This window comes from Lagenorhynchus albirostris, chromosome 20 (genome assembly GCF_949774975.1).
Source record: "Lagenorhynchus albirostris chromosome 20, mLagAlb1.1, whole genome shotgun sequence".
Lineage (NCBI taxonomy): Eukaryota > Metazoa > Chordata > Mammalia > Artiodactyla > Delphinidae > Lagenorhynchus > Lagenorhynchus albirostris.
The window spans coordinates 32,277,065-32,302,635 of NC_083114.1; the positions used below are offsets into that span (position 1 = coordinate 32,277,065).

Sequence of the window (25,571 nt, forward strand, 5' to 3'; positions counted from 1 at the left end):
AATCTGTCAGTATTTCAAACCTAGGCTTTCCTCTTGGGTATGTAACTATCCTTGATGATAATTCTGTTCAAGCTAGTATTTCCTCTCCAAATTCACTTTTAACCCAAGCTAAATAAGGATGTTGGTGCCAATCAACTCCCACTATCTACAGTATGGTAACCCATTTTATTCACTCTTGCTTTTGCTTCTCAAAAATAAACTCACTAAATCAGCACCTGATCTTCCCCTAAGAACTGTAAACCCATCCTATACGTAGGAAAAATTGACACAAAGATAGGTTATATTGCTTCCGTTGTTAAAAATATCCACTAGTAAAGTTAAAAATCTGAAGCATTCAAGCATTTCGATTTCTTATTTGCTTGTCTGGACTATCTGCAATACGCATTTCGATTTTTGCTATTTCTAGCCACAAAGCCATCACGGGAGTTGGCCTCAGGGCCCGGAGAGGAAATCTGGCTTCCACCTCTGGGACACACGTTTCAGCGCTTATGTCTGACTGACCCTGCCAATCACCCCTGCCAGAAGCCACAAGCCTGGCTTACAATAACAGAGTATATCAAAGAGGACAGGAAAGAAAACAAGACAGTGGCAGGGTCAGCAGAGGATAAGAACACGGTGAAGATGCCCTGTGGAAGCAGGGAACGGGGAGCCATATATTCATCGTATCGAGTGTGTTTCTCAGAAAAGGCAAAGTCATAAATGCTTTGGACCTTGACTGCCAAAGTCGGCCCTGTACTACCATAAAATTACTGCCAGACGTAACTAGGAGAGCAGATTGTCTCGTTATGATGGGATGGGTCAAGAAGAAACACTCTTGTTCACACGAACTTGTAATTACAACCCATATGCTTAAACCAACTCAGAGTGGTGATCGTGGTAACTGTATGTTGACCTCTGATATAAAGATCATCCATGTAAAGTGACTCTTTTCACTAGAACCATCCAGTTCAAGAACAGTGGTAATCCATGCTTGCCTCCATAGAAGAACATGCCTAATCCACTGTGCACTGTGATCATAAAGTCAGCAAATTTAAAAGGCGTAGAGAGGAGAACAGAAAAGTCGTTAAGAGCCGGGGAGAGGGTTTATAGTCAGTCTGGGTTTGACCTTGACTCTGCTACTTATGAGCTGTGTGATCTTGGGGAAGTTACTAGTTTCTCTGAATCGCAGTTTTCTCAGAGAATTATTATGAGCACTCAATGTCCAAAAAAAAAAGATAAACTTTCAATATATGTTAACTTATTATTAAAGACAGCTATGTATTATAAAAACAGCAGATAACTTTTAAAGGCCGCTCCCTTAGGCCTGACATTCCCAGTCTACTTTTAGTCTCAATCAACTTTTTCAGCCTTCGCTTCTACTACTTCCCTTCACATCCACTATCCAACTTTCCTGCCTCTACTACTTTATTTGTGTCGTGCCCTCTGCATAAAATCACCATTAGAGTCACCTTTGAAGATTCAAGCCTACTGTTCAAATAACACCTTCTTCAAAAAGCCTTTTTTTATCTTCCCCATCTCTCTCCACTAAATTACTCATAATATCTTGTAACCTTCTGACAACTATTTTATGCTGTCTGTTATAGGCATTTGTACATAAACAGCGTACCTAGCACAGGGCTTTGTCCACAGTAGCACTTAGTAAAGGTTAATTAGAGGAATAAACAAATAACAACAATTCTCTCTCTAATAAGAAAATGAGCAACTTGCCTTCACACTCCCACTTCCCTACAGAACCCCACGAAAACGCCGATGCCTCATTAACTCCGGCGGGACTGGAGAGACAGAGGCTGCCAGGAGCCCAAGCTGTGAGAGTTGGCACTTCTCTCTTTGCATCCAAGGAGTTAAACTGAGTCCCGGGGAGATAAAAATCTCCGGTTTTATTGTTTAGTGAGGCTGCCTGACAAACGAAGATCCAGCTGCAATTGTAACATTCCAAGCTCAGAAGGCGCCAAGTTTTACTAACTATAATTTAACTGGTCAGACTGCTGCAGTCCAAATTCTTGTTTGGATAATCAGTCTTTGTTTGAATATGTTCAAAAACAGCACAGACTAGCATTAGCCTCTGGGTATGTCATGTGAGCTGATTACCCTGTGGCTCCCAGTAGCAGAAACTCATACACAAGAGGAGGATTATTTTCCTAGTATTACTGTTACGCTAACATATAATCAGTCCTTTTCTCCCAGTCTCCACATCTCGTCCACAGCCTCCCCCAACCTTTTTTTTTTCCTCCTTTCTTTTTTCTTCTCTTTTTTCTCCCTCTCTCTCTTTTTTTTTTATAATTCAAAAGTCTTCTTTCCAAGTTCAACCAAAGTTTAAAGGTGAAAAGGTCAAGAAAGTTTCATGGCTGTGGCTGTTTAGAAAAGGGTAGGACTAACTGTGGTCTCTAGCTCAGCCTCTACTAAAGGCTCAAGAAGCTCATATTTCACTGTACTTCTGCAGCGCCCAGTTGCCTTGACACAATCTGTTTGGAATGAAATTAAGCCCTTGTTAATCATTTTTAACATAATAGAATAATAATAACTTCACCTGCCAAACAATCATTTCATACTTAAGCAACTCAAGTGGCTCATTTGTTTGTTAAAAAAAAAAAAAGTCCAAATTCTCCAAGTTGTACGTTTTAACTGGAGGACACTCGTTTGGGATCTACCCACCCTGCCCGTCTGCAAGTCATTCGGCTCTCTCTAACAAGCCAAGAAGGATTCTGGAAACTCTGCACCTATCCTGTCACTTAGGCCTTGCTCTGGCCATTCTCAAAGAGCCCAAATGAGTTGACAGTGCCTGGCTGACAGAAAATGCTAGACAGTATTTGCCATTAGTATTTTGGAGGGGAAATCCTGACTCAGAGGTACAGTTCTAGCAATCAGTGGAAAAACTGCTGGTGGGGAAAAACCATGGCTCGGAAAAGGCTGGAATGATTAGCCATTGGTACATGGGTTGGCGAAATGCTGCAAACTGGGAAATTGAAGTGGGAGCTTTCAACTGGTCTGGAATTGTAGGTGTAAATCTGGTCCCAGCAGCTCCTGTATTGCTAGAGGGAAGGCCACCAAAGGAGAAGGAAACTCTGCTCCCTGGGAGGGATACCTGTTTATTTTACAATTAACAACAGCAAGGGAACGCTTTCTGAAATTCTTCCTGGAAGGCACAGAATTTAATCCTATACAACAGTTTGAATCTGCAAGGTCTTAGCTGAGATGACAGGTAGAAATCAGAGTACTTCAGAGCTGGCTCCAGTTACAGAGAGAGACATAAGGAACCAAGAAAAGCCCCTTCTGGGGCCAAAATTCTAAACTGTGCAGTGATCTAGGATTTGAGAGAGGAGGAGAAGAAAAAAGACGGCGCTGTGCATTAGGGCGCAGTGGGAAATGGATAGGAAGTGAGGTCTAATGGTTGAAGGTTTATCATTTATCTACTCCTCTGCATCCTTGCTCCATGCATTCTGGGGCAAAGGAAGAAGGTTTCTATTGTGAATTTCCACAACTTCTAATAGTCGTATGTTAGACATATACTCATCTTTAATATCAATGAATTACACCTTCTACTAACTTAAATCATGCTGAAATTTAAGACCATGTTTTTCCTCCCTTCTGTGGGTACTGAGTGAAAAAAAAACCCAGGCCCACTGATATTCATAGTGCTCAATTCACATTAATTAGAATTATAGAATGCCACAGCCGGAAGAGCTCTTAAAGAAAGGTTAACGTAGAAGTGTCTCAGGGGCCAGAACTGAGGCCACACAGGGATTTCCCCTGTACCCTCCATTAACAAAACATCTCCACCTGTATCTGTTTTATATATTGGGGTCCTGCAAAAATTTCACTAGAAGAAAAGGCTCTGCTGTTGGGGAGGAACGGGTAAGAGGGAGGTTCGAAAACCAAAGAGCTGGTCCAATCTTTCATTTTAAAGTTAACGAAACACGGGTCTGTGAGGCTGTGACTTGGCCAAGGTCCCTCAGTGAGTAGAGAACAGGGTTAAGACAAGAATTCCTCTGCAGCCCCCAGTTCAGTATGTGCTCCATCTCCAAACCATGTCTGTCTGCTCCACCTTTCAGGGAAGCCCTGCCTCCATTTACTGTGTTTGCATCACAAGACTGCAACCTAAAAAGAAACACTTTTTAGAAATATTTAACTGGCACAAGAAGTCAAATTAACGATCATTTTTTAGATCTGGACAATGAACTACGGCAAGCCTGGTTGATGGCCATCTTTAGTTGTAAAATCACTTCTGCTAAAGCCATTAGCCACGAAGTGTTCTGGGCAGCTCGGATTTTACAACAAAACCTGTAAAAGCTAGGGGTCAAAACTTTTCCCTGGGGCTTAAAGGTGTGAAGCTTCTGAAATGAAGCTTGGGTACTCAGAACCTTCCCAATCAGCTCTAATCTTCACCACCTCCTTTTGATTATCCCTTGAAGAGTGTTGCTAGATAATATGGAGGGGGAAAGAAAAAAAGCCCAATAAAAAAAGGAAGTATTTTTAGCCTCTTTTTAAGCGGTGACAAAGTTTATCACACTCCTACTCAAATTAGTCACACAGGTTAGTCCCAAGGGAGAGCAGTCTGGCTACAGATCATTGCAAAGGAATGACTTCTTGGAGGCCTAAAACAAACACTTAGGCACATGGTTCCATCTGGAAATATAGTCAAATAGAAGCAAATTCCACGAAATTCCCAACTGATGCAAGCAACATAATTTTGTATCTTACAATACTAGCTTGGACTAGCTGCTGTGGTCTGCTAAATAGATACATGACTCTAAAATGAGGATAAAGACAATAGTTACTTTAATAATGATAATAATAATAATTATTTCCAATATGCTTATTCACAAGGGTTGAAGATGCCAATACAGCAGCAATGGAGAAGAGAGAGAACAACTGAGGAGAAAACAAGACTTGCAAAGAATTTCCTACCATTTTGGTTCTTTCTCCTTTTAAGAAAGAGAAAATTGGTCCTGAATCCTCACGATGAAACTCAGGGACTTGAGGTTTTTTAAAGTTTTTCTTCACAAGCAAGAGGGTTTTCAGGGAAGGACTAGCACGTGGGCCATGCAATTGGTTATCTTCAAGGGTCTGTCAAAGTGCCATAAATGCAGCAAAGATTCCCACATGAGTCTCTGTTTCTCTGTTCAAATATGAAAACCACCCCTTCTTACCCTGCCAGATATAGCCCCCTATTCTTTTTTGCCGAAATGCATTAGTTATGAAGCATTACTGCCAGTAGGTACAGTTACATAAAACATGCATGCTTACCCAAAATTAATTGTTTCCAAGCTATGTGGGAAACTAAGCACCCGGTACATGAATAACTCATAGTCACTAACTTTGTGGAATATTTTAAAACTTACCTTCTTATTTCTTTTGAAGACAGGGTTGCCTTAATACCCAGCATGGTTTTGTATTATAGATTTGTACCTCAAGAAATTTCTAACACGGGTTAGAAATGGCTTTGCCACTCATGAACTTCATGAGTTTACGACCTTGAACAAGTAGCTGAACTTTATAAAACCTGTTTCTTATCTGTAAAATGGGAACAGAAGAGAGCAATAAAAAAATATAACCTTTATCAATGTTTGTGTTATTGTAGAATTTCTGGGGTTATCTCGTGGTGGGCCAGGGAGAGCTGCATTGCTTAAAATTTTTAGGGGAAAAAGTTAAGTAATTTGACAGACAAATAATTCATATGTTAAAACAAACATATACATTGTGGAAGAGAATACAATATCAACACTCATTTTAAGATAAAACCCTAGCTTCAAGAAAAATTTTAAGCCAGTAGCAGTCAAGGTTGTGGGTCCAGAGTTGGGGAATGAGCAAAGGGGACACATAAGCATCCCTCTTCTGCTATTCGAGGTACTTCAATGGAAAAGTTTTAGAAGCACAAGAAGGTGGTTCCCCAACTCAGACTGGGGCTGCTGAGGAGAAAAATTATTAAATTTAGACAGAAAATTGATGTGTGACTTAAAAGGTGACAGCTTTCATCCTTTAGGATAACATGCAATGATTTGGGAAAATACTGTAATTATTGGACCTATTACTTTAGTGCTTTTAAATCCTTTTAAAATACACTATGGGGGGACTTCCCTGGCAGTCCAGTGGTTAAGACTTTGCCTTCCAAAGCACGGGGGGCAGGTTCGATCCCTCATCAGGGAGCTAAGATCCCACATGCCTCGCGGCCAAAAAAACAAAACATAAAACAGAAGCAATATCGTAGCAAATTCAATAGAGACTTAAAAATATATATACATTATAGGGCTTCCCTGATGGCGCAGTGGTTAAGAATCTGCCTGCCAATGCAGGGGACATGGGTTTGAGCCCTGGTCCGGGAAGATCCTACATGCCATGGAGCAACTAAGCCCGCAGGCCACAACTACTGAGCCCGTGTGCCACAACTACTGAAGCTTGAGTATCTAGAGCCCGTGCTCCGCAACAAGAGAAGCCACCGCAATGAGAAGCCCGCGCACCACAACGAAGGGTAGCCCCCGCTGGCCGCAACTAAAGAAAGCCCAGGCAGCAACGAAGACCCAACACAGCCAAAAATAAAATAAATAAGATAAATAAATTAAAAAAAATACACTATAAAGTATGCTTTCTTGTTAAAGGCAGCTTCTCTGGTTAAAGAGTTCAACGTGTCTAGTCTCCTTCACAATTTCTCAACACTATTGGGGCTTAAAGGAATCTCAAAGCAAGATAATAAAGTGCTCCTGAAGCCGTTCAAGGCTTCTTTAGCGAAGAGCCAGGTGACTGGTCCCACACACATGAGTCTCACTTGCCAAAATGAGGAATTTCCTACTGCTGGATTCTACTGGGCCTGGGGGCATGATGTAAGAATTTGTGGGAATGAGCGTAAAAGAACAGGTAGAACAAGATGCAAAAATCTTTAGGGCTAAAAATCTAAAAGGAGAGTCTCCAGGTGGGAAGGGAGTCTGTGTCTACACCTGTGGCTGAGGCTTTGCACTTTATCTCCCTGGGGTTCACTCTCAAGGAAGAGGGAATGTACTGCTAACGCCACTGCACGAGCTGTTATTCCCTTTATAAAGGCTCAAGGATTTATTTGCAAAACTCCCTTTCTATATTGACCTCAGTGCAAATTTTACATAAAGCCAGGGAGAGAGAGAAAAAAAATCATTAGAGAAAAAATGAGCAGCATAAAAAGCTATGTTTCCCAAGGTTTCTTTTTTTCTTTTTTTTAACATCTTTATTGAAGTAGAATTGCTTCACAATGGTGTGTTAGTTTCTGCTTTATAACAAAGTGAATCAGTTATACATATACATATGTTCCCACATCTCTTCCCTCTTGCGTCTCCCTCCCTCCCACCCTCCCTATCCCACCCCTCTAGGTGGTCACAAAGCACCCAGCTGATCTCCCTGTGCTATGCGGCTGCTTCCCACTAGCTATCTGTTTTACGTTTCCCAAGGTTTCTGATCCTGAAAATCTCTCCTCAGAGCAGCAAGGGCTTTCCTGACATGGCGCCAGGTGCTCCGCCCTGCTGGACCCGTATATCCGTACAGGACCTTTGCCTGGTTTCTTCTCTTCTGGGTGCTGGCCCTTCTCTCAGCCAGGTGACCTCAGGCACACAAGGTCTCCCCAGTATCCAGGACTGGCTCTACTGTCCACCTGCTCATCTCACCTTGTAATATTCAAGGGCAAACACGAATTCTCCCCTTTTCTGTTTCAAATCTCCCACAGTCCCAAGGGTTTCTCTGCCATCATATCGTTTCTGGTCTGAGGGACATGTTCAGGTTATAACAGCATCAGTGACAACCACCCACCTGCAGAGGCCAAATCAATTATCTTAATCTGGGGTCCAGGAATGGATGTCAGAGGATCCCCAAATCCCTGAAAACATACAAGATTGTGTGTCTGAGAGTGTCTGCACATTTCTTCTGGACCAGACTCACAAATTTCACTAGCTTCTCAGTGCTATGACCCCAAAATATTAGGAACCACTGACTTAGCTTTTCCATATTTAGGTGGTGGAACTTGTGCCCCTCTGGAACAGTCTGTGAGGACTCATTCATGTCATTCCACTACCCCTAGACAAAAGACAGTCTAGTCAAAATGTATCCATCCTGGCTAACAGTGTAACATTAGCTTAACATAGAGCAACCATAACCTATATGAAAGGGGCATTAGCACCCACATAAAACACCTCATAAATAGCCAACCTGGAACCCCTCTCCCAGTCTTCATCATTCTTTCCCTGAAGGAAAGCATATTCTATTTTATGCATAATCTAGTTACCTGGATTTCTGGTCCTCAGAAGTAGAAGCAACACATTTAAAAAGGAAAGGGATGATATAAGTAGATGCATGGATAGCAACAAGAAAAACTTGGTCTCTCTAAGACTCAGTTCCCTCACCTGTAAAATGGATACAGTGAGAGCTCTCTCAGAGGGTCACTGTGAAGATTAAATGAAGTATCCAATGTAACACTATGTGCACCTGGCATATATTAATTACACAGTCAGTAAAAGATTACTGTCTTTCTCCTAAGGTTGTCAGTCTTGATGGCAGAAAAATAAAAGTTACAGTTAATATACATCAGTGCTGGAGCTATTTTGCATCTGAGCAAAGAATATGACATAAAAAACCCTCAACCTTTAATATGCAAGACCCAGTACAACATTGTACGCTTATAACAATGAGTCATTCAATAACATACATGCAAATGTAGAAAAAGTATGAAATCATGAATAAATAGGATGATACATACCAAACTGAGGCTAATGATTACCTCTCGTAGCAGCTAGGAGGCTCTAGCTGTTTATTTCTTTTGGGAAAAATATAAGAACAAATATTAAATTGTTATTAAGTTTTAAAATTTGCACAATGGGTCCATGGGATGGTGGATACACTGCTGTTGTTACCATTATGTTCTGTACTTTTCTGTATGTTTGGAGTATTTCATAATTAAAAATTAAAAACAGATAAAAAGAAAAAATATGAGTCATTCAACAACTAAGAACTGCATGTCTAGGCCCTGTACTAGATCAAAGGGTACTCAAGAAGTAAGCAAGCATGAATCCACTTGAGAAAGAGCTCCATACAAAGGGTTAAAACATTAAAATAATTATCTGAACACTTTCTTCTCCAACTATGCACAAAAAGACAGTGTTAATATAAATGCTTCAGATATTGCCCTTTTTTTCTGACATGCTGGAGTCACCCGAAAAGTTGATATCACAGGACAAATTTTCCCAAATTCTCTATAGAAAGTATTATGGACGTAAAAGCAAGAATGTTAAAACGCGTATGATTGACACTCTTGTGGTCAGCAGGCGTTTTAGAAATCACGCTGTATTTCTGAATGTATAAATATTAACTCAGAATGAGCATGTGATAGAGAAAAAGGTGAACCTTAATTTGCAAAAGGACAATCATATATTCTGTAGCTGAAAATATATGAGTAGTCTCCGTAATACCATATGTAAAGAAAACAGACCCTCTGAACAATCACTAATAATTAAGCTCTCACCCTCCCTTCCTTGGCTGTGCCCACTGGAAACAGGAATAAATATCCCCTTCACCACTATACTAGATCATGCTAAGGTCTTAGGTGGAAAAGAAGCGGGGAGAGTAAACTGATTACACTGCATCAAGTACCAGCACATATAAGTGTTTCTGGATTGTAGGGATAAGATGCTCTGGGCTTATTACTGCTCCTTGATCCAGAGAGATTTAAGGATCTGGTTTCAATTAGATGCTTTAAGCCAGTAAAACTATATCCATAAAGACACACTTATAGAAGAACTTTAAGATAATTAGGATGCTGAGGAAACTGACGAATTCCATTCCTTTTCCTTCTCCTCCTTTATTTGCCATCCAGTTGAAAGAAGAAAAAAAATAGCCGTATGATTTTATGAATTAACCAATGGTGGCAAAATTAAATAAACGAATCCAGAGGGATCTTAACAAACTGAGCACTGATACAGCGAATCTTTGGGGAGGAAGTGTACAAGTTCATGACCTTTGACACAGTGTCCACTGGCTAAAACCAGCACAAGTGTAAAAGGTAAACTTTAGGAGCAATTGGAATTAGATCAGTGCTGGGAATTCAGACGGCCACTTATTAAGTGAAAAAGGGTAACTATTATATTTAGCAAATAATCTGTGTTCTTCTAAGGTTGTTAGACCTGAATACAAAGGCAGGCTGAGTCAAGAAAGAATAAAAGGAGAGATGAGTCTTATTTCTTTAAACAAATGCCTGAGCAAAACTCACATGTCGGGACTTCCCTGGTGGCTCAGTGGCTAAGAATCCGCCTGCCAATGCAAGGACACGGTTCAATCCCTGGTCCAGGAGGATCCCACATGCCGCGGAGCAACCAAGCCCGTGTGCCACAACTACTGAGCCTGCGCTCTAGTGCTCGCGACCCACAACTACTGAGCCCGCGGGCCACAACTACTGAAGCCCGCACGCCTACAGCCCGTGGTCTGCAACAAGAGAAGCCCCCACTCGCCACAACTAGAGAAAGCCCGCGTGCAGCAACAAAGACCCAACGCAGCCAAAAATAAATGAATAAATAAATTAATTAAAAAAAATAAACAAACAAAAAAACTCACATGTCCACCAGAATGGACTTGCTACCAGTGATTACTTTCATTCTAATCATCATTGCCAAATCTCTTGTGGCCAGCTAAGAACAAAATTTATTTGGATTAACTTCAGTCATGTCAAAAACATCTGTAAGTGGTAGCTATGGATATCAGCATGGCATGACTTTTGAGTTCAATTCAAATGTTTCACTCTTTGTGTTCATAAAACCCAAGGTGGTGGAGTAGTAGAAGGGGTTCTACATGTTGCAGATCTGTGCTGACAAGGTGTGACTGTCGAGCACGGGAAAGACGGCTAGTCCGAATCAAAATGTGCTGTAAGGATGAAATATACAGCAGATTTCCAAGACTAAGTATGGGAAAAAAGAATGTCAAATACTCTGTTAATCATTTTTATACTGATTAAACCTTGAAATGGTATTTTAGATATACTGGGTTAAATAAAGCATATTATTAAAATTCGTTTTAGCTGTTAGTTTTTACACACCAGGAAACCGAAGTGCAGAGAGGATAAGGAATTGCCCAGGGTCACAGAGGTTAAGAAGTGGTGGAAGCAAGATTCAAATCCGACTGGCCAACTGACTCCAGAGGTAACATTCAAAACCCTATACTCTCTAGTCTAATTTACTTTTCAAACATTCTCTCCTTCTCCTCTCCTTGTCACACCATGTCCTACAGGCAAACCAAACCATCTACTTTCCCTGTATGTCCATCATGTTTTCTGAGCATTGTTCTCCCTGCCAGGAACGACTTCCCTTTCCTATTTCCATATAACGAAACTCATCTCAAATGATACCTCTTCCAGGAAGCCTTCCCTGAACTTCCAGTAGAAACTTACTTCCCTTTCTTCTGAATGTCCCCTCCTATTTCACTTGTACTTCTGGTATTACTTGATAGTTACACGTGTACTTATAGTTTATCTTCCTGCTAAGAGGAACTTGGCATTGTGCATCTTTAAATCGCCTATGGTTCCTAGCACAGAGATGCACATGATAGGTGCTCAAAAATTCCTTTTATAAATGAATGAGTAAATAATAAATATATAGGATGAAAATTAAAACCGCTTTCTATCCGCAATAGGTTTATGATTGAGTACAGAAGGAAAGATGGACTGCCCAAGTGATATAAAGCAAATGCCTTTTTTTGCCCCCAATTAGAGGTGGCTGAAGGGAATTGAAGAATGGCAACTTCACTGTCACCTACGTCCTTCTATTCAAATCCTAGCACGTGATGATGCTTGGCAGACATCCATCAGACATGATCAGGCTATAACTGAGTTCTAGCTATAATGCCTGGTTGACATCTGTAGAAACAACTTTACACACCACAAAGAACCCAGGCTTAGGAAATCAGCTGTTCTGAAAATACCTGCGCTAACTCTTTCATCATCACGTGGCCACCTCACAAAAGGCTCTCAGAGATTCAAATATAAATTACTCCATATCGTGTTCTAAGAAATCAAGATATTCCTCCTTTCAAGTGTATCCTAATTGCTAGGTTTTTTAAAAATTTAATTAATTAATTTATTTATTTTTGGCTGCGTTGGGTCTTCGTTGCTGCGCGTGGGCTTTCTCTAGTTGTGGCGAGTGGGGGCTACTCTTCGTTGGGGTGCTCAGGCTTCTCACTGAGGTGGCTTCTCTTGTTGTGGAGCACGGGCTCTAGGTGTGCGGGCTTCAGTAGTTGCAGCACGCGGGCTCAGTAGTTGTGGCTCACGGGCTCTAGAGCTCAGGTTCAGTAGTTGTGGAGCATGGGCTTAGCTGCTCCGTGGCATGTGGGATCTTCCTGGACCAGGGATTGAACCCGTGTCCCCTGCACTGGCAGGCGGATTCTTAACCACTGTGCCACCAGGGAAGTCCCTAATTGCTAGTTTTAAATTTTTAAAAACTTGACATCATGAAAAGACACTATGCAGCCCTTCATAATGACTCACGGTTAAAGACATCTTTTAGCTAGATGTTGGCAGGTGGTATATAAAATAAGGAAATGCATGAGCATGTAGAGAGACAGTACCCAAGGCAGAGAGGAGAATGACTAGATCAGGCAGCTTGCAAGCCATCCAGGACCTTATTAGAGGTGTCTCTACTAAGTGACATTTTAAATATCTATAAAAAACAGCTCTGAATACTGTCACATATGGAAAGCAAAATAAATATTTCTAAGAAATCTATTCCACAATTACCATCTGCAGTTGTGATTAAGGAAAGGGAGATATTGCATTGGCGTTCTTCAAATGTGGAGGATTAAACTACTGAATTTGAGACCAACCAAACTGGGAAATGAGAAAAGCTCAAGGTGGAGTAATACTATCACTGGGGGAAACCTAAAGGGCTAGTTTTAGGCTATGCAGCCCACAAGTTACATTCCCATCTTTCAGAGAGGGCACAAACACGAAAGTAGAGGAAGCACAGGGAGCAGCAAATGATTTTACTCAAGGCAGCCGAGTGAGGCAAAAGGGAGCTTCAAAGCAAACGTCAAAGCCAATAGGCATAGGAATCAACCTGGACTTGTGGACTGGCCAATGGCCCACCTTGACCAAGACCACTCATCGCATGATGTAACTTACAAAATCAGCCATAAAACAATAAGTTAACCACGTTGCCTACTGGTAAGCTATAGACAGAAGGCAGGAGTCTGAAATTTCACAGAAAGATCTATCAGGGCGGATCCACAAAACATCTTTACCTCAGGGAAAATACAGCTGAACAATTGTGAAAAGAGGAATGCCGCTATTCTTTCTTTTTCAACAAACCTATAAAATTGTAGACCAGAAAATTCTCTGGAGACCATCTATTCCAATCTCCCACTTTAGAGAAAACTGAGGCCTTAAAGAAAGGAAAAACCATCCTAAGACCACAGTAGGTAGTCAAGCCTAATCTTGATTTTAGACTATAAAAGAGAATACAGAGTCTCAAAATTGAAATCTGTAGTTTGACAAGTCGAGGGGTGCTCTTTCTTTCAAAGGTTTGTGCTGAGTCTTTATTTTTATCATTTATTTACAGCTCCCCACCATTCTTTCATATCTTGGTTAACTGATTTCATTCTGCCATTCTATGTCCTCTACCCCTGTATCTGTATCTGATTGTATCTATGACTGCTAATAAATTCCCTAAATTAGGCACTTTGAACATATGCAGGGATTATTTATTGAGTACATTTATTGAGTACCAGGCATGTGTATTCTTAATAGAAATAGTAATATCAACGCCTGTTAACCAAGCACTTACCTATGTGCCAGGCACTGTGCATTTTCTTATTTAATCCCTAACAGTCTTATAAGTAGGTTACAATTCTCATTATAATTTTTATTTTATAAATGAGGAGGCTGAGGCAGAGGGAGGTAAATCCCCTAGTTAGTTAGTGATGTGGTTAGCTTTCTCCCTGACTCTAGAACTTATACTCTTCATAATTACTCTCTCCCATAGGCCATATTCTTGTGGTTTTTCCCTTTATATTATGTAGCCTCCTGCAGTTTTCTTTATTCAGGGCCTCGCAGAAGATCCCAAACACAGGCACATCGAATAAAGCCTGTTTTATGATCTTAGTTGGAGGAGCAGTCCCAATAGCAACATATCCAACAGCAGCTTTAGGAAAGGTAGCCAGCTGTAAGAAAGCAAATGGTAGACAGGCTTGGGCCTTCCCAAGAATCCATTTCTGAATGTGTCCCAGAGGTGTACTTTTTTTTCCTCTTACAACCTTGATAATCAAATTTATCCCTTAATAGCTAAAATCATGCCTCTGCTGGTGACAAGAAGAATCTTAAATCTCTGAAGGACAGATGATAACCTAGTACTATCAATTTGATTTGGGAAGAGAAGGCTGTGAAATGGCCTTAAGTGTCTGATAGGAGATTTTTCTCAGGCAGCCTGAAAAAAATCTGTGGAGGGTGATAATGATAAAAACCAATTCTAAGCAGGTAAAGCTTGAAGTGAAGGCAGTCTCTCTGTGACATTAGAAGGAAGTATTCTTAGATCTCCTTTAGAAAGAGCCAGGCAAACTGTTTCTATGTCCCTGAGAAGGGAAATGATGGAGAGAAACAATCACAGCCGCTGATGTCTGTACTGATACTTCCAGACCCCGGGATTCTACCAGGAACCACACTTTTAAAATGAAACACAGACATATTTTCCCCAGGGGTGGGGACTGGGGGTGGAGGGTGGAGTAGGACACGTGCCCTCCTGATTAGACTGAGTTCCTGTATCCCACTAAAAACTTTATTATTTCGGCCACTCTATTTTTTCTTCCATTTTTATCACCAGTTCCCTTTTGGGTACCCTGTTGACCTTGGGCACAGATATCAAGAACTTTCTTTGGTACCACAGCTGGGAGGTCAATGTCATATCATGTTTTCACCTCACTGTCTCTGTAAAGAGAATTCTTGGAAGGGTCGTTTTCCATCCCCTTTCACCCTAAGATTTGAGGTTTTAAGTTACTAGTTGGGAATTCAGTCACTTTGTTGCACCTAAAGGTCAAGTAATAGAACCCAAGCTGAAACGTCATTAATTCACTGTGCTTTAACTCTGGAGATGTATTTCATAAAAGCCCAGAGTATCATGAAATAGTCAAAAATTGTCTTCATGTGTGGAAAGGTGTTTTCCTCTTTCGTGTGCCTGTCAGCCATTAAATAAAACTCTAAAATGTGGGAAAGCTAAGAAACAGGGGCTCTGGACATGGCACTCTCCAAATAGATTCTTGTGACTCCATCAAATGAGGACACTTTAGTTTTAACGATGCACCAGGAATTTTCTCTGAAAGGTTCTGGGAATGGCAGACTCATTCCTGGTTAGACCCCCTCTCTCCCTAACTCCCACAACCCGCGCTGTTTCTCCCTGCTCCCAACAGGATGGGAAGAAAACGTCCTTAGGAGACCTTTCCTTTTTTATATTACACAATCTCATCTCTGGAATTCAAGTCCTAGTACTGCTCAGACCAAATAAGAAGTGCTTGTCACCAGGAAGGCGGCCATCTAAACAAGCAGCAGCTAGATGAGAAAAGAGGGCATGTCAGCCCAGAGCAGCAGAGAGGGTTTCTCACGGCAGCTATTTGCAACCCTCCAAGGAGCTTCAGAGGCTGCCCATTAAAACCCTGTTAAAACACTTCTGATGTTGTCAGCAGCAGAGAGCTGAAATAGCACAGCGATCACTGAGATGCTATCTGCCTTGAGCAATTCAATGGTACTGTCAATACTATGAGCAAGGAGGTACAACATAAAGCAACAGCCTAATTTCTACATCAAAATTTCATAAGCTCCCTCAGCTGGCAGCACTTGTCATGGGGGCACATAGAGACCAAGCCAGTGGACCACCCTAGGAAGAGAAAGACCTTTATGTTCAGGTCTGGCCCCAAAGTCCTGAACCTGCACATGACTACTGAACCTGCAATACTCCCTAGGAACTTTGCCCAGAAAGGAATTACTGGAATGAATGTTCTTCTCCAGGGCACCACTGGGCACCAGTTAAGGCATGGGATTTCTGGATCAGGTTCCTTTCTTGGAGGTTGTATGTTCAGAAGACAGTTTGTTCCACCGACATCTACCTATGCTTGTTCCTCACGAGAAGAGTCCAATTGTACTGAAAAGGCTACAGAATTTGCCTGATTTCATACTTCACTGCTCTGTTCCTGATTTCCGATGACAACAGTAGTTACAGAGACCAGACCCTAATTCTAGAGCACCTTCCCTTGTCAGCAAACGTAAAGAAGAAGGTATCTTACGACTGTTTTGGATGCAAGTTGAAAACAGCAGGTAATACAGGCGAATTCCCCCGCTTTAGAAGCACACAGCCTGGTATCGTTCCATTTGATGGCGCTTTCTTTTGGCTAACATAGGGTGATAAATAGGGAGGCTGTCACCCACATCAGTGCACTTTTAAGGGTGAAATGAGCACCGCTAATTAAACTGACACGTGCAAGCAGGAGCTGGGTAGACTGGGACCTATGCTTAGCTGAGCTAAGTCCTCGCAGTAAATTGAGACTTGAAAAGTTATGTGATGGGATAGGAAATGAATAAGTGGCTATTTCCTCACAGAACGAACAGCAGGATGGAATGAAGATGCTCAGCCCACCAGCTGGATGCCTTACTTGCCTAATAACAAACGTCAGGCTGTTTGATCCACGGTGTCCATGCAGACAACTGTGCCAACTCAGCCCTGACCCCCGCTTCCCCGGCCCCTACCCCACCCCACCCCACCCCACCCCCAGGTGAGAGGAAGGAGGCGTTACCATGTGACTACAACGCAGTTACAATTATCCACTGCAACTTCACACGCAGGGTGCTGGGACAGCTAGCAAGCCGTCTCCAGGAAATTTACCTGAAGCCAAGAGCATGCTGGTCTCAGGGTCCTTTTCTCTGGCCCCAAGGACAGACCCAAGAGGACAGGCAGAATGGGGTTTGGGCATTTTCCCCTGTGATAGAATTTAAGGTAATCCCAACACACTAAGGAGAATTCAGACTGTAGTCTTTGGGGTAGAGTCTTTGAGGGAAAGGAGTATTACCTAACCTTCTGGATGCTTCTAATCACTGTGATAATGGGCTCACAGGGTAATGGGGTAGGAGGGGGAGGCTTCAGACGGAGAAAGCCAGTACAGCAAACTCCACAAGGAACGAGAGATGGGTGCTCGATTCAATTTCCCATGACGCAACACTTCGCATTTCTTCTTTTAACCATCTCAGTGGGTGTTCTGCCTGAAGACCATGATAGCATAACCAGACGATAAGCAAAGCAATATTAAGTGAAGAACTACTGGGAAAAGATCAGATAATCCCAAGAATTCTGGCAGTAACTAGTCGACTTAAATTATCAGTGGCCAATTATAATTGTTCATTCAAAACACGAAGGCCTCTCAGAGCAATAAACTCAGTAACCAAGACTTTTCAGAGGAAGTCTGACAGTTTTCTTGTATAGTTTATTTTGTGCCTGGCATTAACGCTTTTTTTAAAAAAAGCATTAGGCTTTTTTTAAAAGGCATTTTGAGGAAGGGAGAAAAAAAGGCTTCAAGGAGTTTAAGCAAAGCAATATGGGTTGCTACATGATGAAGAAAAATATTTCTCAAGCAAATTGACAAGTCAGAGGAATCTGCCTAATGATATCAGATGTGCAAAAGTGAACTTGGGATAAAAGGGGGGTAATTTTGGAGGGTGCCTAGGTCCTGGGAATATGCCCTTCATTTATTTGTCCATTCTTTCAATAGCTCCAAATAACCACGACAGGAGGAAAAGCACTTCTGCTCTCAGTTCCTGTTTATCTTTTTCAGGAAAGATTTCCTATAATTTACATTACTAAGGCAAGCCAAACTAAGCCACAATGATTCCTGGGTCACAATATCCTCACCAAACACTTCCAAACCATTGTAAGGACTGGAAATCATCCAGGTGGGAAAAGAATCTATTCTTTTCAGGAATCCAGATTTTTCACTATCACAAAAGGCAGAGGACACTTTAAAACTAGCGCTAACTTTAAACTCTACAAGGTAGGCAAACAACTTTGCAGACTGAGGACTTGATATTTAGATAAAGGAAAACCTGCACAAGACTGTACAGACTAGGGGCTTCCCTGGTGGCACAGTGGTTAAGAATCTGCCTGCCAATGCAGGGAACACGGGTTCAAGCCCTGGTCCAGGAAGATCCCACATGCCGTGGAGCAACTAAGCCCGTGAGCCACAACTACTAAGCCTGAGTTCTAGAGCCTGCGAGCCACAACTACTGAGCTCACGTGCCACAACTACTGAAGCCCGCATGCCTAGAGCCCGTGCTCCACAACAAGAGAAGCCACCGCAATGAGAAGCCTGTGCACCGCAACAAAGAGTAGCCCCTGCTCGCTGCAACTAGCGAAAGCCTGCGCACAGCAACAAAGACCCAATGCAGCCAAAAATAAAGAATTTTTTAAAAACAGAGTGTACAGACTCACTGTTAACAAATGCACATTTTAAATTCTGTATCTTAGAAGAGTGTGTTTGAAAATTATCTTTTTAAAAAAATTTTTTATTGAAGTATAATGGATTTACAATGTTGTGTTAATTTCTCTACAGCAGAAATTAACTTTGCTATACAGCAAAGTGCCTCAGTTATACATATATATATTCTTTTTCATATTCTTTTCCACTATGTGAGAATTATCTTACTTCATACAAAATCAACAAGTATTTATTGAACTGCCTAGTTCATAGATACGATGACACAGGCTAGAATCCTACATGTGTTTCAATTTGGTATCTCCTTTCTGAACTGTTTTGTTTTGTTTTGCTTTGTACTTTAAACTTCCGTTAAGCATAGGGTCATTTCTGGAAGAAAAAAGCTTCTCCCTCAATACTTTGTAAACCTGAGTTAAGGCAAATCTGACAAAACAGTGACATAAATCCCAATAGTGGTATCTTCTGTAGTACATAAACACGTATCGACACCACTCTAAATCCACTCATATGTCCCAGACTATGCTCAATTTCTTGACATCCCATGATACACTAAGGAATCTCCCTTCTCACTTACTTAGAGTTTATTCCTAGGAAATGGGAATAGACAATTCATGTCATGCTGCCTAATCTGAAATGATGCTATACCTCCAAAGGAAGGGAAATGGCTATCAGAGAGATTAGTATGGAATAAAATATACAGTAAGATATTCAGCAAAATGTTCTGGAATATAAAAGACCTACTACTGGGGAAACCAACATAAATATATATTTTAATAAATTAGGAAAGTGAACTTATATATTACACTCTGAAAAGCAAAAGAGATCCAACTAAGACAGAGGTTTTCAAGTTCGGCCGTACACTGGAATCATCCAGAGAGTTTAAAAAATACTGATGTCTGTGCTTCAATCTCAACTGATCTGAGCGTGGTCTGGAGACAGGGATTTTTTGAAAGGTCCTCAAGGAATTCTAATGTGCAGCCAAGGTTGAGAACCACTGCACAAGAGCTGCTGGTGTCCACATCTAGTGGAGCCTGGATATGGTGAGCTGGGGGGTTAGCAAATTAAGGAGGTGAATTGGAAAGAGATGGAAATTGGGAGAGGCTAATGTTAAACTTTCACTCTTCTTGTAAAAGATTACAGTTTACTTTGCAATTAAGTAGCTTTAAAAAATATGTCAAAAGATATTCCTCTGTATTCTAGAGTCTGCAGTGTAATGGACATTGGTTCCCACTTTATGCAGGGGGAGCAATGCATACACGTTTGGAGACATATTCAAGTGTCTGCATGTCTCAAGTGAAGAAGCAACAGAATCACTACAAATCTGGGGGGAGGTCAGGAATCATCTAGTTTAGATGTTTCACAAAATACCAAACTGAAGTATAGAAAGGTAAAGTATCAGAAGAGATAACTAAAAACCAAAGACATCCAGATTCCCCATCCAGAGAAAGAATCAGCCAAGCAAGTTTCTCTCGTACTATGATGCCTGAAATATTTTCTCTAACCAATGGGTTTCAAGAGACTTTTGTTTCCCTCTCAAAAGATTTAAAAGCATTAGACATCGGTGAAATATATCCTTGTCCATTCTTTTTTTTTTTTTTTTTAGCGGTACACTGGCCTCTCACTGTTGTGGCCTCTCCCGTTGCGGAGCACAGGCTCCGGACATGCAGGCTCAGCGGCCATGGCTCACGGGCCCAGCCGCTCCGCGGCATGTGGGATCTTCCTGGAACGGAGCACGAACCTGTGTCCCCTGCATCGGCAGGTGGACTCTCAACCACTGCGCCACCAGGGAAGCCCCTTGTCCATTCTTAAGAAGCTAGCTCCCTGAACTGAAAAATATTAGACCAAGCCAAGGAGTAGACTAAGAAAAATCATAATAATAGACAATATGTGAAATTAATCCTGGTTAGTTATATTTCCTGCTTATCTGCCCCAGCTATCAAAAGAGAGAGCCTGATTGGTTCCTTAAATTTTATCAGGTGGATGTAAGAGAAATGTAGGTTGTATTTACAGGGTAATCCTGTGCATTAAGTATATGCAAGTGGTTAATTTTCTGAGACGAAACCCCCAACAAACTTGTTATCACTAAATACTGCTCAGCGTCTGTATGGTACATTCATAGCCAGAGAATACCCATTTGAATAGTTATCTTTCAGTAATTTCCAGGAAAGCCACAGTTAATTCCAAGGAGTAGTTCCATTAGAATATTCCTTTACTTGGAATGAGCTTTGAAACCAGCCCTACAAGGAGTCCTGTGAGGTTAGTTAGCATCTCCAGCCCACTTTAAATCAAGCAACAGCTCTCAACAATCATTCTCTTGCCTTTCACTTTAGGAGGCATTTGGCTGCCAGAATTCCTCACTCACCCCTTTGCACTACATTACCATAGACCTTTCTCTGCCATCCTGGGACAACTGCAAAAGGGCAGAAGGCAGAGTTTAATATCTCATTCAGTTCCTCCTTGCCTGCCTCACATGCTGGGAGCTGCCATGGTTTGGAATTCATGATGGACTAAACCACATCCAGAAGACTCAAAACCTGTGAGTTCTAAACAGCTACCTAGGGACTTCCCTGGTGGTCCAGTGGTTAAGACTCCGTGCTCTCAGTGCAGGGGGTCCAGGTTTGATCCCTGGTCAGGGAACTAGATCCCACATGCATGCCACAGCTAAGAGTTCTCATGCCACAACTAAGGAGATGGAGAGCTGCAACTAAGGAGCCTGGCTGCTGCAACTAAGACCCGGTACAACCAAATAAATAAATAAATAATAATAAAGTAAACAGCTGCCTAGCACAAATGTCTGTCTGTCCATCTATCTATTCATCCTCCATCTTTCTTTCACAACTTTCAAAACAACTGTATTTTTCAAAAAGGAAAACATGTGACTATAAGACAGTTAAAGGTCAGGAAGAGAGATGAGCTACAATGCAGAGGTGGCAAAAGAAGATCATCCTTCTTGGAACTTGAGGTAAGATGGTTATTGTACTACTTTTGCTTTAAATTCTCATCATGCCTTACTTTTCTCATATGAAAAATTTATGGATAAGAATTAAACAAGGGAAGGAAACTCACACTTACTGAGGCACTGAACAGTTGGCTAGGTTCTGAGGAACACAGAGAAAGTATTACATAGGTCCTGCCTCAAAGAAGTTAACTGCCTTGTTGGAATTCAATTCTAAAACATAAAAGCACTTGCACACAGTATAATAATAAAAAAAAAGGTATTAACTAAATAAAGGAGGAACTCTCAAGGAAGACTTTTAGAAGAAAGGACCAGAAGGACATATAGATATAGGCAAAATTTGCCAAGGGAGCCCATAGATACAATGCTAATCAAATGCCATTGCCCAAAAATGGGACCTCCACAAAGGCCACTTCATTTTCTAGTGTGGTTTCTAAGAGAGGCTGAAAAACGGAAACTGGAAACTAACACCAGTGAGTCTAATAATCGCCCTGGTTATAATTAAGGCTAGCATAGTCTCTGCCTAAAGCAAAGCAAATATGAAGGCATCTTGGCTAAATCCACTGACTTGCATAGACACACATACTTATATTTTATATACTTATATTTATTTATACATATATTATTATATATAATTTTTATATATTCAAGTGTACATATAAAAATAAAGTGGTAATGTGTGTGTATGTACATATAAAAATTTTATTCCATGCCTTGTCTTTTGCTAATATAGCAGACTTCAGATACCTCTTTGAAGGTATAGACAAATTCTTTGCTATAAACAAAGAATTTAGGGGGTTAGTACACATATCCTCTTATTTTTAAACTTGTTGATCTTCAAAGTAGGATATCCTTCCAATGCAACAGATCTTTTCGCAGGTAGGCTTTTTGTAAACAGGATATGTATACTCTTTAAGGAGCAACAAGTTGAGGATATAAATCTGTCAAGTCTAGAATATTCCGACTGAGTTTTACAAATGGCAGAAAACAATAGTGTACCAGTTCTTTCTAACATTAGCTGCTTTGTTCCTCTCACAGCCTTACAGAAAAGTTGTTTGCAACTCTTCACATCCTTACAAAGTATTCAGATTCTTCAATGAAATGAGGTTCCCACATTGTGGATACACCCACACAGCAAACTGCTACAGTGAATGAAACGGATTATAGTCAGATCTTTGACGATATTAACTTTACGCTAAGGCCCTACTCTGGTGGGCAGCTTTCCCTCCAAATCTATGCCTGAAAAATGTTACCCAAGAAACAGACCCTAGACCTTCAGAAGAGCTGTTGAGTGGTTATTTGAGTTGAAACATTTCCTGTGTGGGAATAGACTGGTATAAGTACAATGATGGTTCCCTGGCTGAAATGTCAGACGCATTTTTTTTTTTTTTTTGGATGGAGAAACGACCTGGATACAAAGAAAAGATCCTGAGTCTAATGATGCATAATTCCTACTAGACCAATGCACATCTGCAAAACCAACCTCAGGAGAGCCTGCCTGCCTTATGCAGCCACCTCTGCTGCTCTAGATAGCACTCTTTTCAGCCAACAGCTCTTCCACGGAGCAACACTCACTTTAAATCAGCTTCCAAACAGCTATTCATCCAAGGGAGGACAATTCAAAGGGATCAAATTGGGCAGCTCAGAAATCTGTGGCTAGAGACAAGACAAAAGAGGTCAGAAGGGACCCAGAGGGAGGGTGGCTCTCAAAAAGGGAGGAGAGTCTCTGGATGTTTACATTCTTGTTTGAAAAGTCTTCCAGGGCACAAGTACAGTCAGTAAGGAAGCACAACCACCTGGTGGCCAACTGGGCTGTCGTATGAACTAACCAGGCAATGATTACTGATGACAGAGGGGAAAAGTGAAGGGGGGCTGGTTCCAGCAATTTTGAGGGGAGTGGGGAGAATGTTAATGTCATTCCATTTCTTCTGAAGAAGTGAGAATACTCTCCAGAACAGTTCCTCCCACCCCCACCCCAGGCTTTTTCTCCTTTCCTCCACCCAGGGCAGAGATCCTGGCTTAGAGAAGGCTGTGGGCAGCTAAGACTCTGGCTCACTTCCACCATCTCTGGGGGTGTGGGTCAAGCTTGGCCTGGGATAGACTGGAGAGAGAATCCTTTCAGTCCTGCTGAAGGAGGCTTACACACGCCTTCATCTCCCCATGATAACCTACACCTACCTGTGGAGAGTAGATTCCCTGCTTCTTCTGCACGATTCCTGACTCCCTGAGATGGGAGAGTGAGTTAGCAGCTGGAAGAGTCCCTTCCCTTTCGCTCTCTGTTCACGTCTGTTATAACTCAGAGTTAGGCAACCACTTTGTGATCCTATTTAAAAGCTATCCCTGAAATTGCCTCTGCTAAGTAGTTTACTACTACTATCACCACACAGGGAGGATTCTATGCTTAGCATCTGGTCACAGAGCAATTTCAGCAATAGGTCCTAGATTAGAACTTGGTGAATCTGAGGCTTTCACTGGTATTATTCCTAGCCACCAGGTATGAATCAGGGAAGAAATTCAGAACCTGGTCCTATCTTTCAAGACTTTACTTCAACATTCACTCCCTTAGGATTTCTGGATATCATCTAACAGACCATAAAGGTAAATCTCTAAACGGCTCCAAAGGGAGCTTTCAGAGTTAAAAAGCCACTCCGCCACAAAAGCTACACATGTCCTTATTATACAACAGGAACAAATCCACTGGGTTACTTCACCTGCCAAGGGGTAAATTCGTCCTCTGCCTGATGGGAATGACATTAACTTCCACGGCGGTGACGTTGTAGTCACCTATCAAGTCAGTAGGTGCCAATATTCCTGATGAGAGCTGGCTCAGCTTTAACCTTCCTCACATTCTATCCTTTTGTGAACCCTGACACTTCCTCTCTGCAACTGATGGAATCAACTTCCAAACCTGGTGGATTTCATGTCTAATCAGAGCATTCTCCTGACCTTTTTCCTGTATAGGGGTGAAGGCTGGACCACTGTTCAAGTGGCTTTCTGTTCAGCCTCTTTAAGAAGCAGTGGCAGCAGCTCTCCTACAAAATGGTCTAGGGCAGCCACCTAAAAGGGTGGGTGATCTTCATAAATGGACAGGAAACAGAAAAGACGAATATTTGGGTGGATGACAGATGCCTTAACTGGCCTTCAAGATACGAGCTGTTCTATTAAACATAGGGCCATTATGCTGGCCGGCCATCCACTTTAAACCCCAGAGTGATTAAAATGCTGGCAGGAAATGAAAGCTCTCTATTGAAGGTCCTTCCCTGAGGTCCTAATTTCAAACCAAATTTTACAGCACCGCACAGGAACAAAGGAAGCCCAGTCTTCCAAGTCTTCTTTTTGTCACTTTGGACAAAGACACCCCCTCATACTCTTCAAAGAACAATGGCCTCTGCAGAGCCACAGCCATGCCAAGAATGGGCACAAACCATACAGAAACACATTTTAAAAATACATTTTACACTGCCCTTGACATTTCGGATAAATAGAAACCACTGCACTGAAATTCCAAATATTTCATCCTTTCCCTCCTCCCTTTGCCTCTATAATGAGAATTCTCCTATTCTCCCAATCTACTTGATCTTTGACATTTTGGCCTCTGTGAATGGAGGACACAGTCGAGTAGCCAAATAAATTAATTATTCAGATAATTGCATTTTATTAAAATAATCACTGTCACTGAGGCAATCGCATGATTTTCACCGTCAGAAGACAACATGGATGGCTACAAATCTTTTTTAATTGAAACATCGCCAGAGCCTTTCCTGTTCCACAGTCCACTACAAGCAAGCCAGGGAAAATATGTTATCAGGACAGGATTTCTTATTTCTTTACTAGCTGTTGTTTCGGGGTGGCCTTTTTTTTTTTTCCTCCTTCTTCTTCTTCAGCAAAAATAGCTTTTATGTTTTTACTGAACCACTTCAGATTCACTCTTCCACACAGTGGATGTTTACTTGGATTTGGCAGGCTGAGAACAGCTGGTTGTTTCCTAACGAATGGAACACGAGACCATATGTTTCAACATTTAAGCAATTTTGAACCAGAGGTATAATTCTGAGTGCCCTTTGTTGAAACTGTACATTAAATACCCAAAGGATCCAAGCTATACAAGAGATATGGCACCCCCCTCCCCTTCCTTTTTTAGCACATTTCCCTTAGCAACAACACC

The 25,571-nt window shown here is 41.5% G+C and overlaps 1 protein-coding gene across 6 annotated transcripts in view; it reads right to left on the minus strand.

The window, feature by feature from the left end:
• Positions 1–25,571, minus strand: part of BCAS3 (BCAS3 microtubule associated cell migration factor) — a 570,722-nt gene that overhangs the window by 127,313 nt on the left and 417,838 nt on the right. The gene's annotated exons all lie outside the window — the stretch shown is intronic.